At 40.5% G+C, this 21213-nt stretch overlaps 1 protein-coding gene across 2 annotated transcripts in view; it reads right to left on the bottom strand.

Annotated features, from left to right (window-relative positions):
• The window catches only part of ERBIN (erbb2 interacting protein), a 121147-nt gene extending 104255 nt beyond the window's left edge, over positions 1-16892 (bottom strand). For both annotated transcript variants that reach the window (XM_054986107.1, XM_054986108.1), the window contains exon 1: positions 16265-16892. The gene's annotated coding sequence lies outside the window, so the exon portion shown is untranslated. The remainder of the gene's footprint in view (positions 1-16264) is intronic.
• Positions 16893-21213: the final 4321 nt, after the last annotated feature.

The raw sequence follows: 21213 nt of genomic DNA, 5'->3' as shown, positions 1-21213 counted from the left end.
AAGTTAAAACATAGCAACTTGCCCGACATGGGAACCTGAACCAGGGTTGCCCACATCCAAACCTACAACTTTGCTACTTTAGAAACACCTTGATTAAAATACTGAGAAGAATATTATTATTTTATAAATTTTAACACAAATTACAGCAAGATTTGGATGACCCTGAAGGTGGGATCAGCAAGGGAACACTAGACCAAAAAGGGGCCTTTCATTCCCTGACAGAAGACACTGATAGAGGAGCACAGACAAATATCGCTGGGGAGAGAATGGAAGGGACAAAGAAGCGAATAAGTAGATATTTTAAGGAAAAGTGCTGCTCAACCAGCAAAGTTACACTGATTTCACCAATACATTTCTGTGCACACAGTTTCTGCCAATTACTGCACTGTCTCAGTGGCCTTAGAAAGTCTTTCCAATTTTAGATAAGAAGCAGTGGTGCCGCTTCCCTTTGCCAATACTTATTACTTTCTAATTAAAAGATTGTACTTTTTACAGGTCCTTCTGTAGACTGTTTTGTTATTGCGGCTACTAATGCAGGACTGAGGAGCAAGAGAGTGTGCCTGCCTTAGGGACTCCAAAGTACTTATCTGTTCTGTAATGCTGCCTTCTGCTTTGCATTTTTGAGCCCACTCTACATGCCTGTCTTGGAGCACTAAACTATTTTCGAAGAATGTTGTAGTAGATTTTAAAAATCATTCGTAGTTTGCTCTCTTCAGTTTCTTATCAAAATAGAAAGGTTGTGATAGTGGTAATTAGAATCTGGTTAATATTTTCACAGATTTCATGTTATAGGAACAGATTTGTTTTCTTAACTGTTAAAGCTATGTCATCATCAGTAACAACACTATTAAAGGAAGAAGTGCCTTGGAATGACTAAATATTGATGTGTTCATTATTAAAATACATTTGGTGGAAATAGAAGCCCAGAGTTAATTCCATTCTCAGTAGAATATATGAAGGAAATATCCACTACACAGTAAACTTTATAGAAAGGTGCCACAAAAAATATTTTTTAAAAAAATTAAGTTCCCTCATTTGTGGTTCATGCATAATGACAAAAAAACAAGAGAAGGATGGAATACACTAACTCAAGAATCTTCCAAACTCATTCACATAATGAAAAGCCATTACATATTTGCTCAACTCTTCCAGGAGGGGAAAAAAACATTCTAGATGAGCATTTTAACATCATTACTAGGTTGTACCCCAAATGGAAGCTGTTTAGCTGGGGATAATTAACTATGAATTTGGTAAACAAAAAATTTCTGTAGAATTAAGTCACATACAGGCTTAACCAAATCTTTGTATTCTTTACAGTGCCATGTTGCAAGACATGTAGAACTCTACAGTGCTGCCTGTGATACAGGGTGGGGTGGGATGGGGGGGTCAACAACTATGCACACTTTCATATATTCAATACCTTCAGTTCTAACAAAAGGAAACAGAACATAGATGTGCCTGTTTATAATAATAATAACGTTCAATTTATATACCGCCCTTCAGGACACTTAACGCCCACTCAGAGTGGTTTACAAAGTATGTCATTATTATCCCCACAACAAAACACCCTGTGAGGTGGGTGGGGCTGAGAGAGCTCCAGAGAACTGTGACTAACCCAAAGTCACCCAGCTGGCTTCAAGAGGAAGAGGGGGGAATCAAACCCGGCTCTCCAGATTAGAGTCCCGCGCTCTTAACCACTACACCAAACTGGCTTATCAGTTAATATCAGTTCAAAATTAGTGTTGCAGCAGACATATCTCTGCACCCCAACCTGGATAGCCTAGACCACCCTGATCTCATCAAATCTTGGAAGCTAAGCAGGGTCAGCCTTGGTTAGTAATTGGATGGGACATCTCCAATGAAGACGCGGGTTGCTATGCTGAGCCAGGTAATGGCAAACCACATTGGTTAGTCTCTTATCATGAAAACCCCATTAGAAGTCACCATAAATCAGCTACGACTTGACGGCACTGCTCACCAACATGTAGCTGTGCAAACTGGGGTTTTTTCTTCATATATTTAATAAAGTGCAATCTACTGAACAAAAGCTTACAAGAAAATTAATCTGTTGGTCTCTAAAATACCACAAAACTTATTTTGATTGCAACAGTCTAACAAGGCTACCTTTCTGGAATTTACTTTAAACCTGTAATACCACATACAGAGGAAACTTTAAAAGCTCATACCCTACTACAAATGTTGTTTGTTTTATAGGTGCTACTGGAACCTTGCTCTTTTCTATATGTAAAAAAGGATCAACATCCCCCTCCCAAAAAACAGGAAAAGATCGCAATTAATTTCAGCAAGAAATGTCATGTCAGTGAGACAGAACATTTTCTGGTCTTGTTTCAAACTTCAGGTTTGGATCCCAAGGACCCATTCTGCTAACGAAGAAACATTCCCCTTACATAAGAGACTCTATTTGGGGAGGGGAGGCAATTTAAAGAGGCTATATATAGAGCCTCTCAGCACCTTTGGACAGTCTTTTCTTTGGTAGAACTACCACCTGAAGAATTACGTTTTCCTGATCCTGAATTCCCCATTACAGCCCATGAATCTCAGCTGCCAGATAGTCCAAGAACATAACAGCAACAGCATTCGACACCCACACAGAGTAGTTTACAAAGTGTGTTATTATTATCCTCACAACAATCACCCTATGAAGTGGGTGGGGCTGAGAGAGCTCCAAGAAGCTGTGACTGTCCCAAGGTCACCCAGCAGAAGAGTGGGGAATCAAGCCCCGCTCTTAACCACTACACTAAACAGTCCCTTCTGGTGCCTTTCCCGGGTGTTAAGTAGTGTGAGCAGAGTGGCTGGCCTGTGGGGGATGAAGCTCAGATAGAGCTGCCACTGTCCTTCATCATGAACACAATTCAATGAGATTTTTGAGTATCTTTTTTAGAAGCTCTTGGTGTCTGAACCAGATTTTTGATCCAGAGAATAGTTCATGTCCCTTTGCAGAGTCTAGGAATGTATAATTCAGGGTGCGCCATAACTTGTTTTAGGATGTAGCATCCCCCATTTTCTTAGTCTTCTTTTCTTCCTGGAGCCAGGTTTTAAAGCAGTTAGCATAAACCAGGCTTCAGACCAAGAACAGCCTAAGCTCCCTTGTAGGGCAGAGGCCCTGAGTTTGAGGATGTGTGATTTGGGGTGGTCTAAAAACACATTTTGGAGTGACAAGCCCTTAAAGTATCATCAATATTTATGGTTGGATTTAGAAATAAAGAACTTGAAATAAGGAACTAGGAACCAGCTTCAGTCTTGCATGTTTTGGTAGGATCAGGTTGGTGCAAGGGGAGGCCACAGCAGGAATCTTTGTTGCCTACCTGGCCTGTAGTGGTGCTTGGCAGCCCCATAAACAGGAATATCTAAAGCAAAAATCCTCTCATGGTCTTGTTCTAGCTGTACTACATATTCAGCAATCTACCTGATATTACTGCCTGATGCCTCAGCAATCCTTAAGATTCCAAGGGAAAAAAATATTTGCTGAGCACAGGACCATTGTAACACTCCTCTCTATAGCCTCCACCACAATGCCTGCACGATAAACAATCCCCTTCTTTGCAAAGGCTCATCCTCATTGCAATCTAATTCAATTATAACCCTCAGACAACTTAACACTAAAACATCTGCACATAATTAAGTATATTTTGAGGTTTACAACAGTTTAAGAATGCATATATTTTCCCAGGTCCATTAATATACCAACTCTCCCTCAGAATTGCTATTTTGATATTTTATTTTTTCTTTAAAGGGAGTTAAGCAGAGTTACATGAAGAGCAGTACAATAAATATATAACAAAAAATCCAAAAACAAACTCTTCAAACACCCCTCAACCTATTCCGTAAGCCAAGCTTATTAGCCATTTCACCCAACAACTAAATAAAGGTAGGCTTCTCTAGGAAGAAATACTATTATGATGAAGGACCTTCTTTGCAATCTCACAAAACTAGCCTCACATAGAAGAATCGGGGTCAGATGTAGATGGAGCCAGGAGTGAGAAAGAGCCATCTGTAAAGTTCCCCATGATACAGAAGCTTAAGCCATTTAAGGAAAGGTCAAGACTAGCACTTGAGCAAGACTCAGAAACTAAATGGTGATCAGCACACTAACCTTCAACACACACTTGTAATATGCTCAGTACACTGAAGAGCTATAATCTGCAGCAGTTGCAGATAGGCAATTTCCAAGGACAGCTTATAGCAGAGAACATTTTAGTAATTCAAACATGAATTTACCATGGTATATATGATAAAGCTGAAATCAGCTCTATGAAGCAATTTGAGTTTAGCTCAAGCCTTGGCAAATTTCATATTTTCTAATAAATGCTACCCAAAAACCTAATCCTAAACTCTTCATACTTTGTAGTGACTTGATTAAAGCTATGACAGAAATATTGTCGCATATAAATATAGGGATAACCTTGGTTCCCATAGCCCAGACAAGATTGATCTCATCTAGGTCTTGGAAGCTAAGCAAGGTCAGTCTTGGTTAGTAATTGGATGGAAGACCTCCAAGGAAGACCAAAGTCACTATATGGAGGCAGGCAATGGCAAAACGCCTCTGTTAGTCTCTTGCCTTGATGACATGTCTGCACCTCATCCATGCTATTATTTTAAGCTGAGCTGATACAATGAGCCATTGCTGTTACTGTGAACCATTATTTGATGCTGTACCTTCATGTCATATTGCCAATATCATAACTGCCTTGCTTTCACAGGCCTACTAAAGCTGTGGGTGCCTTATCTAACTGCTTTGAAGCTCCAAGAGCTTCTGATCTTGTAAACTGTTCGTTCTCATGAATCACTGTGCTTCAACTAATCTTATGCCTTCCTAGTGTCTAGACTGGGTATGTAAACTATGTGAGGAGTAATGTTTTACTCGCGCCGAAAGTAATGTTTTACTAGTAGGAGGGGGGATGAGCAACTGGGCTCTATAAGAAGAATGGGTTTCACACTTTTAAGTATTCCTGTCAACTTTCTTAACTGCTTGTTTTTCTTCTGAGCAATCCTATGGACATATCTGTGGATCTGAACTGATTCCTGAATAAAAGCCTTTCAACCAAGAACATGGATTTCTTGCTATGAGGGTACAGGGGTCTATCTGCCATGGCCTGTCATTCATAGACTGACACTTGAAAATCCCAGCAGAGGTTGCCATAAGTTGGTTAAATTAAATTAAAAGTTCCATTTAATTGAATACAGGAGTCAGCATAGAAAGCAACTAGTTAAGAAGGGAATTCACCCACCACCACTGTTTTTACACCAAACAGTGCTAATCTCTCTGTAGCTCATAGACAGCCTCATTTACAATTATCATTAACCAAAAGAGCCACATTTGCTTTCATCTTTGGCACAAGGCCTGCACTTTAAGGATGCTCACATCTTAGCCACTCCAGCAGCAGAGGCTGTCTCAAGGTAGAAACTCACCTGCCAACCAGAAACCCCACCAGGGAAGGGCCTTACAGACCTTCTTGAAATATGGCAGTTGCCACATAGGAGGTTGGGTACTCAAAAGAGCCACAGGTGGCATGCTGAAGAACTACAGGTGGCTTCCAATCCACTGAGTAATTAGCATTGGTATAAAGTTAAGTGTATACACAAAGCAGCAATGATGAACATCATGCCCATTTATTTTTATGCCATACAACAAAAAATTCTGATGCAAGATGATAAAAAAAACTTTGGTTTAGACCCAGCCAGCTTATTTTCTCAATTTCTGCTAATTCCTCTCCTTATTACAGCTCCCATTACACATAGCTTTTGTCCATGCAGGTCCCAAGATCACAAACATTGCCCTTTTGATAGTCAAAGGGGATCCCTTCCTCCCTTTTCACCAGCGGAAAAACTGGTTGGATCTAACACTTTGTACTGAGAACTGCTGATAAATATTGCAATAAAATAATTGCTGAAAATACTGATAAAATTTCTAGACGCCATGGCAATCTGACACCTGTGATTTGTCGAGCTCTCATATAGCTAATGTATCAATCAAATGCAATAAAATACATGGCTAGCCATAGCTGTGACAAACCAAAAATAGAGACACCTCCAAACATAACCAGACTAGAAAGGTGGAACACCACAATGGAGGATAACGGTTAAAAGCGCCTCAAATCAAATTTTGTAAATTTTTAATATAGAGAAAAAAAATTTAAACTGACAAGTGCTCTAGTAAGTTAAATAGGATAATTACAACATGCATAAATAAATCCCAGATATACAGTATATATGGGATTTATTTATGCATTTTGTAATTATCCTATTTAACTTATTAGAGTACTTGTCACTTTAAAAAAAATTCTCTATATTAAAAATTTATAAAATTTGATTTGAGGCGCGTTTAACCCTTATCCTCCATTGTGCTGTTCCACCTTTCTAGTATGGTTGCAACAAGGGAATCAAGGAGCTAAGCCAGATCCAGAAGACAACCAATGCTTCAAGGAATGCAACTTTATCGAAAGCAAGCACAGTATCTACTGCCAAGTCAAGCAAACTCTCTATCCATCAGCTTTTCAGTATTGTTTGGATTTATCTGAAGTTCATTATCTTTATCCAGCCATCGTACACTGGTTCTGAGATACTACAACTGCTCCTGGGTCCAAGAAAAAATACAGCTAGCTGCCATCACCACACTAGGACTCCCCATGTAAGATCTATATTCGGTCTTCTAGAAAAAGTGGGGTTCAACACTTTGCCGTTCCCAAATGATAGTGCCAAAAGTCTCTGGGGACTATGAAATTAAGAACTATACCAGACAACAAAATGGCAGAGAGTAAGAAATATACAACTGACTAGGCTAGCGATACTGCTGTTCGATATATTGTTGAAGGCTTTCATGGCTGTGGTCTTGGCATGATCTCTTGACAGAGATCTCTCTTTGACACTGAGAGATCTGTCTTTTGGTGCTACACCTCTGAAGATACCAGTCACAGCTGCTGGCAAAACGTTAGGAACTACAATGCCAAGACCACGGCAATACAGCCCGGAAAACCCACAACAACTAATACTGCTGTTGTTGAACAAGGACATTTGTTTCTTAAAGCTGCTTCTATTATTTCGGAGGGTTAATCCCCCATCGTTTTTCTTTTCTTTTTTTAAGATTTCAGAGTTATCTGCATATCTGGCTTTTTCAGATTTGTAGAAAGATATCTTGTCTGTTTATGGCTCCAGTCTCTGAATTTAAGTATCCAAAGACCGGGCTTAGATATACTGACTACAGACTCTTATGTAAACATTTTCACTGCCTGAAAGCAATGAAGATTAGGTCTAGGAGGTTGCAAAAGGTAGTTGTAGGAATCACTGGAAACTCTGTGGTTTTTACTCCTGTTCTTAAAAAATGGTTGGGAGAAAGGCAGCATTACATTATTTCTAAACCTATGCTAAGTTAATCAAAGCTGGAGAATGTAATGAATCTGTGGAGAGATCAGGAAGACAGATAATGAAGGACAAGTAACTCCACATGATACCAATTAATAATTGTTAGAATAAAGTTTACTTCAAAAAGTACATTAGTAAAAGGAGCACCTGTGTGGTATTTTCAACTGCCAAAAACAAAACCCGAGCATTTACTCTACCACAAGTCAGGAAAAGTAGCATTTTCTATGTTAATATCAATTGGTTTAAAGCACCAACTTCCTTACAGCTAAATATTTATTTATTTATTTGGTTCAACTTTTAGCCCTCCCTCCCTACAAGAGGAGCCAGGGCAGGTCACAACAAGCATAAAACAATAAATATAAATACATTTACAGCAATAAAACCAATAAAAATGTCGTCATCATACAGCATAATCTAGTTTTCCCAAAACTGCGGATCCTTCTGTTCATCCCTGCCAGAACCATACAGAGGAGGAGGTTTCAGCCATTCCGGTCAGATCATGACTTCTCATGAGGGGGAGGGGGTAAGATAACAATACAACCCCCTCTTAATAGGAGACTGGTAGAGAGGCTTATCAGATGGATTTGAAGCTTATTACACTGGAATTAATGCATTCCATCCTCTGAAATGTTAGTAGCCAAAACAAACTACTTCAGCATCAAGGATCAAACAATTATATAACATGGAGTAGATGGGTAAAAGTAGACAGTTGGAGGGAAACATTTTCTTCCCCACTGCCCTGACATTTTTCAATGTAAAACAGGGAGGGACGGGCTGAAAAAAGCTCTTGTAACATTCTCTTTTGAAATAAGCAGAACTGATGAAACAAGACTTTACTCACCTAAAATGAATAGTATCAAGTTTTTCCCATAAGACAATCTTGGTGACAGACTGTGCTATCAAGTCATAGCCTGCTGGGCCTTCCAAGGCAAGAGACTAACAGAAGTGGTTATAGCTTCAATAATTCCAGGACACATTGTAGGCATACAAAACATTCAAATTCAAGATGTATTTCTGCATCTAGAGAGTGCTGCCACCTTCATGAGAGGAACATATAAGACCCCCACCCCCACCCCTTTTACTTAATGAGTTTCTTCTTGCCTTCCTTTGGTGACTTGTTTAACTATTTGCTTAGTTAGTCATAGGGTACAGCAGTCTCTAGTGTTGGATATATTCCAAAACTGAAGGCACTTATCATTTTTAATTTAATAAATATGCCAAATTATATCATTATATAAATTACAAATTATGCATTTTATTTCATTAAAGCAGTAATAAGTTTGAGTTCTATGTAAAATAAGTTAGAGTTCTATGTAAATATTGCATAATTTCAATTTTTTCTAATGTTTCCATTTCTTTTCTTGGCTTCAGAATGCCAGAAAAATTACATCACATCTCATCTGGCCCTCAGCTCACACTGGAGGAAGTGGGCAGTATGGCCAACATTACTATGCCTTCACTCTCCTTCCCCAGCCCTCACATTCAGAACATGCATCCCATTAAATGAATGTGTTGTTAATGGCCACAAAAAAGCAATTAGCTATGCAAGTCAACTTGCACAAGCTGAATAAATTCCTTGGTTGAAGTTTTACTGTGCTCTTAACAAGGTCTGTATACAAGCTACTTGTATGACCAAAAAATGGTATTCCACATGTGGATGTTTGTTTCTGCATGGAAAACAGATTCTCTAGAGCATAATATTAATAGTACCACAATGAGATGATTTAAGGACTGGTTGCTCTCATTCAGATTTCACACTGTGTGTTTGCTCATATCCTCCTAAAAGAATCATCATTAATCATCCACTATTTTTTAAAAAATTACTACATGAATTAAGTTAATTGCAGAGACGTTACCATTTCAAATGGGGTTAGCCATGTTACTCTGCTGCAACTAGAATAAAAGCAAGTCTTGTGGTACTTTAAAGACCAACGAAGTTTGGCTGAAGTGCTCTGTGAACAGAAAGTTCATGAGCATAAAGTAAAACCAAGCAATTGACCAAGAGGTATTTTTTTAAAAAAAAATCTAACAAACTTTTAGGCATCTGAGCAAATAGATACATGGGATTTTTCAACCCAGACCAAATAAATGATTTTTTTCTTATAACAGTGAAATCCTAAGCAGAGTTACTTAGGATTTCACTGTAAATGTATCAAGATCCATAAAAGAATGATACACTATCAGATGCAGGGCCACTTGCTGAAAGAAAGTAATATAAATAATGAGTAACTGAGGAGGTATCAATTTCAAGGTCTGGACCAGGTGATAATCATTAGAATGTTGCCTCCTCCCTCAACCTTAGTAATTTATTTCTGGGATTACTTTCTCCTATCAATTTATCCTATCCCTCAGCTCCCCTTTCCTTCCAGGGTATCTTATTCACTATCTTCTTCCCTTTTTATCTATATTGCTTGGTTAACATGCCTTCCTATTCAGCAGGCAAACAAACAAGTACTTGCAAGTACGACTTGTACACTGACAGTTGGGACAAGACATGTAAAGAAAAACTTCCAGTTCTACTCTTACAGAACAGCTTTAAGGACTCTAATAAACCTCTTTCAAACACATGACAGATAACATCTGGACAAAATTCAATGGGTGCACCAATGCCAGCACAAAAAATGCAAGACTGGAAAATCTTAGTAACCTGTCATATACAGAGCTGTTGAGGTATTAATTTTCAGATATTTCATTAATACAGAAGCTAGAGGAAAACCTAAGAATTCTAATCCGTTTTTAGTTGGCTGGGGGGAAAATGTACAGATATGCCAATAGTGTTTTTGTAGCCAGCACTATTTTCTTTCGCCTGTTTGCATTTTTTAAAGTTTTAATTTTTTTTAAAAAAAATAACACTATCGAGCAACTCACCCGTAAAGTTGAGCAATCCAAGCATGAGCATAATAGGACATAAATGAATAAAATGACTGACTAGTCAGAGAGAATACATCCAAATTCTTAACAATATAGATTTTATTGATTTCTAAAAAAAAACCAGCAATGAATAATGCTTCCTGTTAATATGAATATTTATTTGTATTTTTAAGAGGTGTTGGTCTACAAGAATTGTGATGATATGCATATGAAATAAAAACCATTCCATTCTGCAGGTTTAATATAGTAAGTTTTGCATAAATTAACAAATATCCCATTTTTCAAAGTCATCAAGGAAAACACAGTTATATCAGGAGGAAACACCAAAAAGTTCCAAAGGTATCCTTCTGCTGACTTAATGGAAGCAAGCCCAATAGAATATTGTTTTTGTTGGTGGAAGAGGAAGAAAAAATAATTGTCATAAAATTCTACCTCCCACTGTACACTCCCATTTTGCTCCCACACTGTTTCTGAGGGTTCTTTGACCCATACAAGAGTGCTCATTGGACTGCAACAGAAATAGAAACACTGCAAAGTATTCCAAGCCTTATTCTGCTGGTGGTGTTTTGAACCCAACCCAGTACGTTATTCTGATGGTCAAAGCAGCCTCACCCTTAACATGGTAACTGCATTCACTGCACCACTGTCACAACAGTGCTTCTTGGAGCAAAAAATACCTAACACTGGGGAGATGTGGCCCAGCCAGGGCTTCCAAGAGTGCACACACAACAACATAACTGTCATTCACATTTTCCATATTTAATATGGAAAATGCCAAACAATGTGCCTGAATGCAAACAATTATCACAGAGTCACTCAGCTACAGATTTAAGACTTTATTCCTCATTGAGTAGGGATGAAAGAAATGTATAGAAGCACAGAGTTGGAAGGTACCACCAGGGCCATCTAGTCCAACCCCCGGCACAATGCAGGAAATTTACAACTACCTCCCCCCCTCACTGCCAGTGAACCCTGCTCCATGCCTAGAAGATTGCAAAAAAACCTCCAGGATCCCTGGCCAAACTGGCCTGGAGAAAATTGCTTCTTGACACTAAAGTGGCAATCAGTATTACCCTGGGCGTGTAAGAAAGGGCCACAAAAACTAAACACTGATGTAACCCCTTCCTGCTCTCCATCTCATGATCTGCCTAGGTAATTAAGTGTGACAACACATGGAAGAATCTATACAAAGGCCTAATGGGATATTTTCACCTTTTTTCCTGTTCAGCTTTGTATGTGAAAACACAACAGATTTGAGTGAAGCGTATTTAGGATATAAACGTTTAAGATTTATTTATCCAGTCTGGCCTTCCACAGTCACTTAAACTTCTGTCTTAGTTCAGGAAAGGTTCAAATGTAATACCAAGCCATAGTCTGGAAGTATACAAAGCAGCTTCATTTTTACATGCTCTCTTCACCAAGCACCTCCACGCCTGCCAGTCATATGCTCAGAGTCAATTAATGACTTCCGCTTCAGAGCAAACCACAATCTGAACCAGCAAGCTCCGTTTTGCACTTCCCTTCAAAACTAGGACTGTAAACATGAACAATGTACATTGTGCAATACTGGTTTGAAGGGAAAATGCAAACCAACTCCTTTTCAAAGGATGCAGCTAGCACAGAATAGAAAGGCCTGTATCAACAGGTGAGAGATGCCAGAAACAAATTATGCCAACACTCAAAGGTGATCATGGACATCATGTTCTCCAACTACCCTTTCTTGGCAGCTCAGTTCACCACATTTGGACCTTAAGGCTTAAATCAGCCCTGTTATGGCATGTTATTCATCCTCAGTGCCTTGAGATAAGCTGTTCTATATTAGCATTTTTAGTGTGTTTACAAATGCACATACTTTTTTTCTTGTTTACTGAAACTATGTTAAGAATCGAATTTAAGCCGATATTTAATAACTGCATAGAAGTAACTTGAGAGACAGTTTGGTGTAGTGGTTAAGAGCAGCAAAACTCTAATCTAGAGAACTGGGTTTGATCCCCCACTCCTCCACTTGAAGCCAGCTGGGTGACCTTGGATCAGTCACAACTCTTCCAGAACTCTCTCAGCCCCACCCACCTCACAGGGTGATTGTCACGAGGATAATAATAACATAAAACTGCTCTGAGTAGGTGTTAAGATGTCCTGAAGTGCGGTATAAAAACTGAATGTTTTTTTAAAAATCAGGTTTTTATTTTAAAATAATATCATCCAATCCCCTGTGCTCAAGGAAGCTCGCAACATTTAAAAACACCAATATAAATACACTATTTTTTTCAGCAACATTATTACTATTTCAGCAGTCCCACTGTCTGAAAAACGTCCAGAAATGATGAATATTTCCAAATGTGCCTTCCAATACAGATGTGATCAGGTGGTTTTCTTTTTGCTCAACTGGTAAACAAAGCAGGACACTCATGAAGATAAGTGAGACAGACACTCTTGTAAATTACCATAAAATATTATTAAGATGCCTAAAAGTTTAAGTAACTGCTATTCCAACTCAACTACAAGTACAAAAGTAAAACCTAAAAGTTATTCAATCAAGCATTGGTGGAAATGATCCCATTCTGGTCACATTCACACATTCTGGAAAGCACTTCCAGAATCATTCCTGATCTAAATATACCTCTCACCCACCAACCAAGACAGTGACAACTTTAAGAAGGGAACACTGAATCAACACTATCTGATATGGGTAGATCCTGAAGTGACAGGAATTGTATGCATGCAGCCCTGGAACCTCCTGCTATATAAAAGGCAAGCCTTATTGGCAACAACTTACTTTTTATCCCCACACAGACCCACTCACACGCCCCTCTGTGGGGATAAAAGGTGTTGGCAAAATGGCTTGCCTTGGAGGCCCCTGCAGTGATGGGAAGGCCCAGCGTGGCAGCATGGCTGCTGCAGGGCCTTAGGAGGGCCATGCCACTGCACCAGGCCTCCCTACCACCTGTGTAGGATTGCCAGTCCCCTTCTGGGGGGCAGGGGATCCCCCATTCCCACCCTCCACCCCGCCTACCTGGTCAGCGGGGGTGGGGGAGGCGGCAGGGAAACATGTGCAAGGACAACCCAAAAGTGAGCCCGAGGTCTTCCGCCCAGAGGGTAAGTGGACTTAGCAACCCTATGCCTGTGCTAGGCCTCTGAGGAGCCATGGAGGTGGTAGGGATGCCTGGCGTGGCAGCACAGCCTTCCCAAGGCCCCGCAGCAGCCATGGAGGCAGCAGAGGCATGGTATGGCAGTGCAGGCTTCCCAAGGCCCCACACTGGGGTCCTGCCAAATCAGTTTTCTAGAGCCGGTTTATTTTTCCACAAAACGGGCTCTATTGCTAGTTGCACATAACACTCACTTGCCCATTTCCCCCAATCTAATAAGGAATACGTCTTCTGAATATGCATCACATATGTGGTTCAGCCTAACTAGAGGGGGTCAATGATGAGTCTTCTTAATGAGGATAGTTTCAGATGGGTAGTATTGTTGGTCTGTAGTAACTCATACCCTGCAGCTCAAAAGCTCATACCCTGGAAATCTAGATGGTCTTTAAGGTGCTACTGGACCCAAATCTTGCTCTTAATGAAGATGACTCTTCATAAAGCTGTAAGTACCTGCCTTCCTCATGAAAGGCTATTATGCAACTATCAAAATCATACAGGGCACTTTGGGCTTTAGAGAGTGGTGTCCATAATAATAAACTGTTTTAATAAACTGAAAGGTCTCCAATTAAATAACAAGTTCTGCCACCATAAAAACAGCCACAAGATTACTGTTTTGGCTAATCCTGTTTTAAGTGACTATTCAGTTACACTTTATTGGCACTACCAACTGTATAGGTTTACTGCTTTTGCTCAAACTCAAAATGACTCGTTAAAGAATAGAGAAATGCATTTATCTGATCAGCGACTGCTTCACAATCACCTTATTTATCAAAATGATGTATGTTGAAACTAAATCAAGAAACTAAATCTTAATTTCCATTTAGATAGTCCCCCTATTTATTATTTATGAGATTATTAAAAAATAATCCTACAAACTATGCACATTGAAACACTATCAACAAATTTTCTTCAGGAAAACAGAACTTTACAATAGATTGATCCTTTACAAACAATACAGTAGAAGTTAAAACTTTATGGAAGGTATCAAACTTTTACAAATTAAACACCTTCTTGGAAGAATTAATCTACACTGAGTACCACTTTCTCCAATGACTACCTTTCATAACATTAACAAATTAATACTTTTGAAACTCAAGTTGGTCACTATATCAATTTTCTATTTAAAAACATGAAAACAAATCTGTAAACAAATATACTGAAAGAAGACTGGCACACTGGCAATTCAGTTGAGTTAGGTTAGTAAAAAGCTTCCACACGTAACTGATGAAATGTAGCACATACACACACCCAATAAGCAGGTTTAGAACCAGCTAGATAAAATTAACTGATTTTCACACCATCAGATAAACTTTGTTTGCCAAGAATAATTCTAACAAGACATTTCTAAACATACAATTCCATTCATATTAATAACGCACACCATTTTATCCTTACATGTTTGAAAGATCTTTTGTCTATGGTTACGCTAATTTAATTTTAAGTTTAGAAAAGTATTAAAAATAATAATATCAGGAATTATTAAAAGTTCAATACAAACAAAAATATGGCAACATATTTATCACACAATGATGCATTTCATCTCCTTGAGAATCACTGTGGGGAATGAAAAGTTGTGTTGGAAGCGATGATTCTTTGTGAAAGGCTTACTTAACTCTATTTAGACTTCACTGCTTTTCTGCCAAACATAAGCCTTATAAGGAAGCTGAAGTCTACCACCGTCTATTCTGTCCAGTCCTCTGAGATGGCCAAGAGTAACCTTTTCTGCTGCCTCTGAGGATAATGTACACAGTTTAACAGAGTTTCCATATTTTCATTGATAAATTCAGTTTTAACCAACTGAAATTGACCTCTGTTCACCCTGCTTCAGATCATATAATACATCAAAATATGGAAGTTTGCTTCTCCATTACAGATAGTTTTATGCTTCAGTTCTATGCCTCAGTTAGTTATTAAGACTATAGAATTTATCAACTTGACAAATGTGTTATATGAGTAATTCTATACCTACAAGTGTTCGCTCTCTTCAGAAACAAATCAATATTATATGGCAACGGATATTATGCTGCAAGCAATCCAATCTTAAAAGTTTTTAAAGAAAACATTCTACAGCCTACTCCACATCAGTTTCCCAACATACCAAGTCCTGACTATGCAGTCAAAAGATAATAAGCATAAATCAGCCAGTTTTCTTTTTGGATTCTATTGGAAAAGAATCGGTACATAAACTAACTCAAGGATACAAGCTTGCAAATAAAATCGAGATTCCATTAAGAGCTAGGTTCAGTGTTGCTATTTAATACATGGTTTCTGGAAAAGTGAGAGAAATGCTTTCTGTGCTCAAACATCTCCGAACTATTGGAGGGGGGGGGGGGACTCCCAAGTACTTCACCAACACTTTCTAAAAATATGTATTCACTTAAGCAGTCGTGGAAAATCGGTCAAAAGAAAAACACCAGTCTCCACAGAGAAACTATTTTCGCGTACAAATGAAAGAGAATAGTAACTAAGTAATCCATATCTTCTTGGGGGAAGAAAGAAAGTTACCGGCTCAGCAACTGTTTCTACAGACGACATGTTTTAAGATCGCGAATGCATAATCAGGCGGTTTCACTTCAATACCTTCTGCTGCGGAACAAAGAAACTTCTGTTTAAGAAACATTTTTTTAAAAAACCCGACTCTCCTAGATTCCTTCTCTAAATAAAAAAGCTCAGTTCACACACACAAAACTATGAAAGGGGAAACTAAATTCACATTTTAAAAAAATCCACATTTTAAAAAAATTAGAGCCAGCCAGAAGTCAAACGACGGTCTCAAAACGAAGTACAAACGCGCTCCTTCACTGCAATCTTTAAGCCGAATAGGTTTTGTTAACGATGTTACACACACACACATACACACCCCTTACCTATATCACTCTTGGGGCGCCCAGATTCCCTCCATTGGCTCCGGGTTCTCTCACCGCCACCATCATCCAAGGAGGCTTTAAATCCAAATCAAGTTTTCTCCCGAGTCAAGAAAATGAAGAGCATGCAACAGCTTTGGGCGGGGAGAGACTGCAGCAGCGCCCAGCTTCACGGCCCGGCGGCGGCGGCGGACTGGGGAGCGGTTCGTCTCCCCCCCTCGTTTTTCTTACTCTTCCCCTTCACTTTCTCCCCATCTCAGCTACGGTGGGTCTCGCCGTCCCCGCTTCTTCGCCTCCTCCTGCCTCCCTTCAGCGACACGGCTTCAAGGCGCCTCCAACGTCGCCCAGTCCCGGCTAAAGAAGATCCACTTCCTTCCCTCCTTCCTTCCTCCGGACTCGGAGCAACAAGCAACAGCGCGGCCTCACCCCGGCCTCCTCTCCTTCGCCTCCCCCGAAAGAGCCGCCTCCACCGGGCCCCCTGGCTAGGCCGGGCCCTGGATGCCGAGGAGCCTGCCGCAGCCCCGCTCCGCCGCCGCAGCCTCCGCCGCCGCCACCAGGGGCATGAGGCGGGAGGAGAGGCCGAGGAAGAGCGAGCGAGCGAGCGAGCAGCCCCCCTCCCCGCTCCGTCGCCTTCCGCTGTTTATTCCTCCCTTTCCCTCCCGCCACACAGCACCTCCTTCCCACCGCTTCCTCCCTCCCTCCCTCCCTTTCCCGCCCCTCTCGCTCCGGGCGCCACCAGCGGCTCGCTGAGGTGTCTCCACGGCGCTCCCCAGAGACAAGGGCGGCGGCGGCGGCAGCAGCAGCAGCAGCGAGGGAAAGAGGGCGGGCACCCACGATACACAAGAGCGGGCGCTTCTACTACTAGTAGCGCTGCCGCCGCCCAGGCCAAAGGGAGCCACTGCAGCGCCGCCCAGACAGCCAGGCGTGACTGACTGGCACGCTCGCTCCCTCTCGCCTCCTCAGCCGGCCCCAGCGCGCAGCTGCACTCGTTTCCCTTCAGACTCCAGCCGAGAGCCAGACAACAAGTCTGGAACTGGCGAAGGGAGCGGCAGCGCGGCTTAGCCAATCCGAAGAGAGGAACGTGTAGTCACAGCCAATGACCCTGCTGCGAAGGGCGGTCGCGAAGAGCAGGTTTGGCTGTGTGTGAAGAATTAAAAAAAAGGGGGAGAGGAGAGAGTTCAGACCATCTGGGAGAATTTTTGGGTTTGTTTTTTTTAAGGAGCTTATAGTTCTTTTATTTATGTAGAGAAAGGGTTGAAGAGAGGGCAGTTGGGAGAGGCTGTAACGGGACTTCGAAAGGGGAAACAACAGGGAGAGAAAGGCAGGAAAGTTTTTTCTTCTTAATTTATAAAGGCCTCTGGGAGGATAAGCGAGGGATAAAATTTGGAAATAGGAACGGATTGGAAAAGATAAAACATTAGGATGGGGCGAAGGAGAAAGACAACGAATGACGAAGGAGAAAACTGCCCAGAAGCTCACCTACATTCGCCTGATGCTTGCTTGGCATTTTTTCCTACTCCCAAAATGTTAACAGCCCCCAACGGTTGTGTGTGTAAACAAAAAACAACATGGCTTAAAACAGAAGTCAGTGACTAGTAGAATGTATTCCCTGAGAAAGCGTTCACTCATTCACTCTGATTCATAAGAACTTAACTGAATAAATTTTGTTAGGCTCTAGTCTGCAATTTTACTCGTTTTATTTTGCTGCTGTCAAATGATAGGGTTTAAAGGGTGCCAGACAGTTTTCCTATTCAGTGACTGTTCTTGTTTATCAGCCTCCAGTCTTACTCAGTGATAAACGAGTGGCTCGATTCTTTAGATGTAGAGCATCCTGGGCGCAGCAGTTCCTCAGGTACAGCAAGCATGTGTCATGTTCCTCAAGTTATCTCAAAATTCCTTATATGACTAGTTCATACATACTGTCTTGCTCCGTGTTTGTTGACAGGTGGCTTTTGAGTGCACTGAAGCTGCTCATGATAAGGTTTCTCATTTGCTTCGGCAGAATCTACCAGCTTTTTCTTAGTCCACTCTCAACCTACCATCTCCCTGCACCGTATTTTGTACTAAAGCATCTTCTGGTGAGAGGTGTGAGTACAACACATGGAGCAATCGTAAGTAGGTCCACTCAGAATCAAGCCTCATTTATTTAATGGGGATTACTCCCTTGTGATGCGTAAAAAAGCTTACATGTAGTCTTATCCTGGCTAGAATGCAATAATGACTTTAGAACTATGATTGTATTCCTTAGAGTATGACACCTTCTAGGAGGCAATAAGATCATTTCCAGATCCTGCTACTGTAGAAAATAACAGTGTCACACATTAACACTAGCATGGCAACAGTTTTCCACTAACAGAAACTACCCCAACTGAGTACTACCAGGGGAAAAGTGGGAAAAAATAAGGATGAAGGGGTGGAGCATAGGTTAGGACAAATCCAGTGCTTCCCCATAGTTCTCCTAAGGACTGCAATATCAGCAGTAAGCAGGCTTAACACAAATATACAAACCAAATCTCTTGGCAACTCTCTTTCACATTGAATTGCTACAGAAACTAAATGTATGCAAAAGTAAATGGCATCCAGTTAAAAGTTAAGTGTTCAGTTATTAGATGCCAAAAGGACTTTGGGAGGTAACTAAACTCCCCCCCCCCCAAATAAATGCTAGATTTCCGTTCAAATGTGTTTATGTATTTCTCAGGGCCATCCAAAGCAGAACTAGATCCTCCTAAGCTCACTGATTTCAACTGACTTTGAAGATTGTAACTCTGCTTGCACTTCACTCTAAATTTATTTATTTAAAATATTATATCCCACCTTATCTTCTCACACTCAAGAGTGAGGGCTTATTCTCTGGATTTACATGAAATCACCGCTGCCCCTAGAGAACCTAGAGGTGATGTAATTCTTTTTATGGTTAGGCCTGGTTTTATAGATATAGATGTACAAATGTATCCACTGCAAAGTAAGAAACATCCTTTATTCTTTTGGCAACAATGTTCTGGTCCCCTAAGAAATAAGAAATATGTCAAGCCTTCTATTACTGATGGCATAGAGGGAGATACAATTATAAAATCTAAAAAGTTTTAACCTAGCAAACTGTCAGAGAGTTAAAAAAAAATTAAATGGCCATATGTCTCCTGAACCTAACAGAACAGCACCTAACACTGAAATAAAGGACTTAAATCTTTGAAAGAACTATGGCATTTTATTCCACGTATTTTCAGCATGGAATCAATTTCCTACTTATTCTAATACTTTGTTATTCTGATTTTAACTTTGTTTTTGTTTTGCAATAAGTAACTTAAATAATTTGATGGAAACTCTGGATATAAATATTTTAAATCAATATCTGAATCATCAGGTTTTTTCTTAGTAACAGGTTTAGGAAAACAGATCCTTCCCCTTAAGAAATTTTGGGGGTCTAACAGGACTTGCATCTGTCAATCCTTTCAAAAAGAGACATGCTTTTTATCTTTTTCAGCTTCTCTTTCCTCTTGCATTACCTCTGATGGAGCAACTGCTTCTTTCCTCAGTTTGTTGCATAGCCTACTTCTCTTCCACTACATCATGGAAAAGAGCTCTTCTTGAGATGCTGATTTTTCTAACCCTCTGAATAGGTATAGCTGCAACCTAACAGAATTCCGTTTTGCTTCTATTTCCTACTATCAAGTACATGGAAAAGCTGAGGAACTTCAGTCTCATCTGTCCCTGCTGTCTGATGAGAGCACATTTCTAGGGTGAAAATATAGTTGGTTGTAATAAGAGCTAAAATACTCATTCCAAAACTCAAGATAATCCAAACTATGGTATTCCCCATTACAATGTGTGGATGTGAAAGTTGGACAAGAAAGCTGACGAAGAAAACTGATTCATTTGAAATGAAGGAGAGTTTTGTGGATACCATGAATGGCCAAAAAGACAAATAAGTGGGTTCTAGATCAAATCAAGCCTGAATTCTCCCTAGAAGCTAAAATGACAAAACTGAGGCTATCATACTTTGGTCATATCATGAGAAGACAAGATTTCCCTGAAAAGACAATAATGCTAGGGAAAGTGGAAGGCAGTAGGAAAAGAGAAAAACCTAAAACAAGATGGCTTGACTCAATAAAAGAAGCCACGTCCACCAGTTTGTAAGATCTGACACCTTTAATATCTGCTCCAGTATCTTCCCTGGGACAGAGATCAGGCTGACAGGCCTGTAGGTCCCTGGATCATCTTTTTTCCTTTTCTTGAAGATTGGGATGATATTTGCTATCCTCCAGTCTTCCACCACATCACATGTCCTCCAAGAGGCCTGGAAGATGATTGACAAAGAGTCTGCAAGCTCTTTTGAAAGTTCTTTAAGCACTCTTGGGTGCACCCCATCTGGTCCTGGGGATTTGTACACATCGAGTGCAGCTAGATACTTCTCCACAACTTCTCTGCCCATGTCAACCAGTAGTCCCAAAGCCATACCTTGCCTACTACCATCTCTAAGTGGACCTGTTCTCTCCTTCAGAAAGAAGACGGAGGCAAAATAGTCATTGAGCATTGTTGCCTTCTCTCTGTCCTCTGTCAGAGTTTCTCCATTTTCACCCAGCAATGGGGGTATCACCCCCTTTACTTTCTGTTTGCTCCTCACATATTGAAGAACATCTTTTTGTTGTGGCAAGCCCCTCTAGCCAGTCTCAGTTCATTTTGAGCTATGGCCTCTCTGACGGCTACCCTACAATGCCTAGCTACCCCTAGAGAGACAGTTTTGTGTAGTGGTTAAGGGCAGCAGGACTCTAATCTGGACGACAGTGTTTGATTCCTCATTCTTCCACTTGTTGTAACCAGCTGGGTGACCTTGGGTCAGTCACAGCTTCTGAGAGCTCTTATCAGCCCCACCTACCTCACAGGGTGATTGTTGTGGCGATCATGATAACATCCTTTGTAAACTGCTCTTAGTGGGTGTTTAGTTGTCCTGAAGG

This window comes from Eublepharis macularius, chromosome 8, assembly GCF_028583425.1.
Source record: "Eublepharis macularius isolate TG4126 chromosome 8, MPM_Emac_v1.0, whole genome shotgun sequence".
In the NCBI taxonomy this organism is placed as follows: domain Eukaryota; kingdom Metazoa; phylum Chordata; class Lepidosauria; order Squamata; family Eublepharidae; genus Eublepharis; species Eublepharis macularius.
This window is presented reverse-complemented; position numbering and strand designations above follow the sequence as displayed.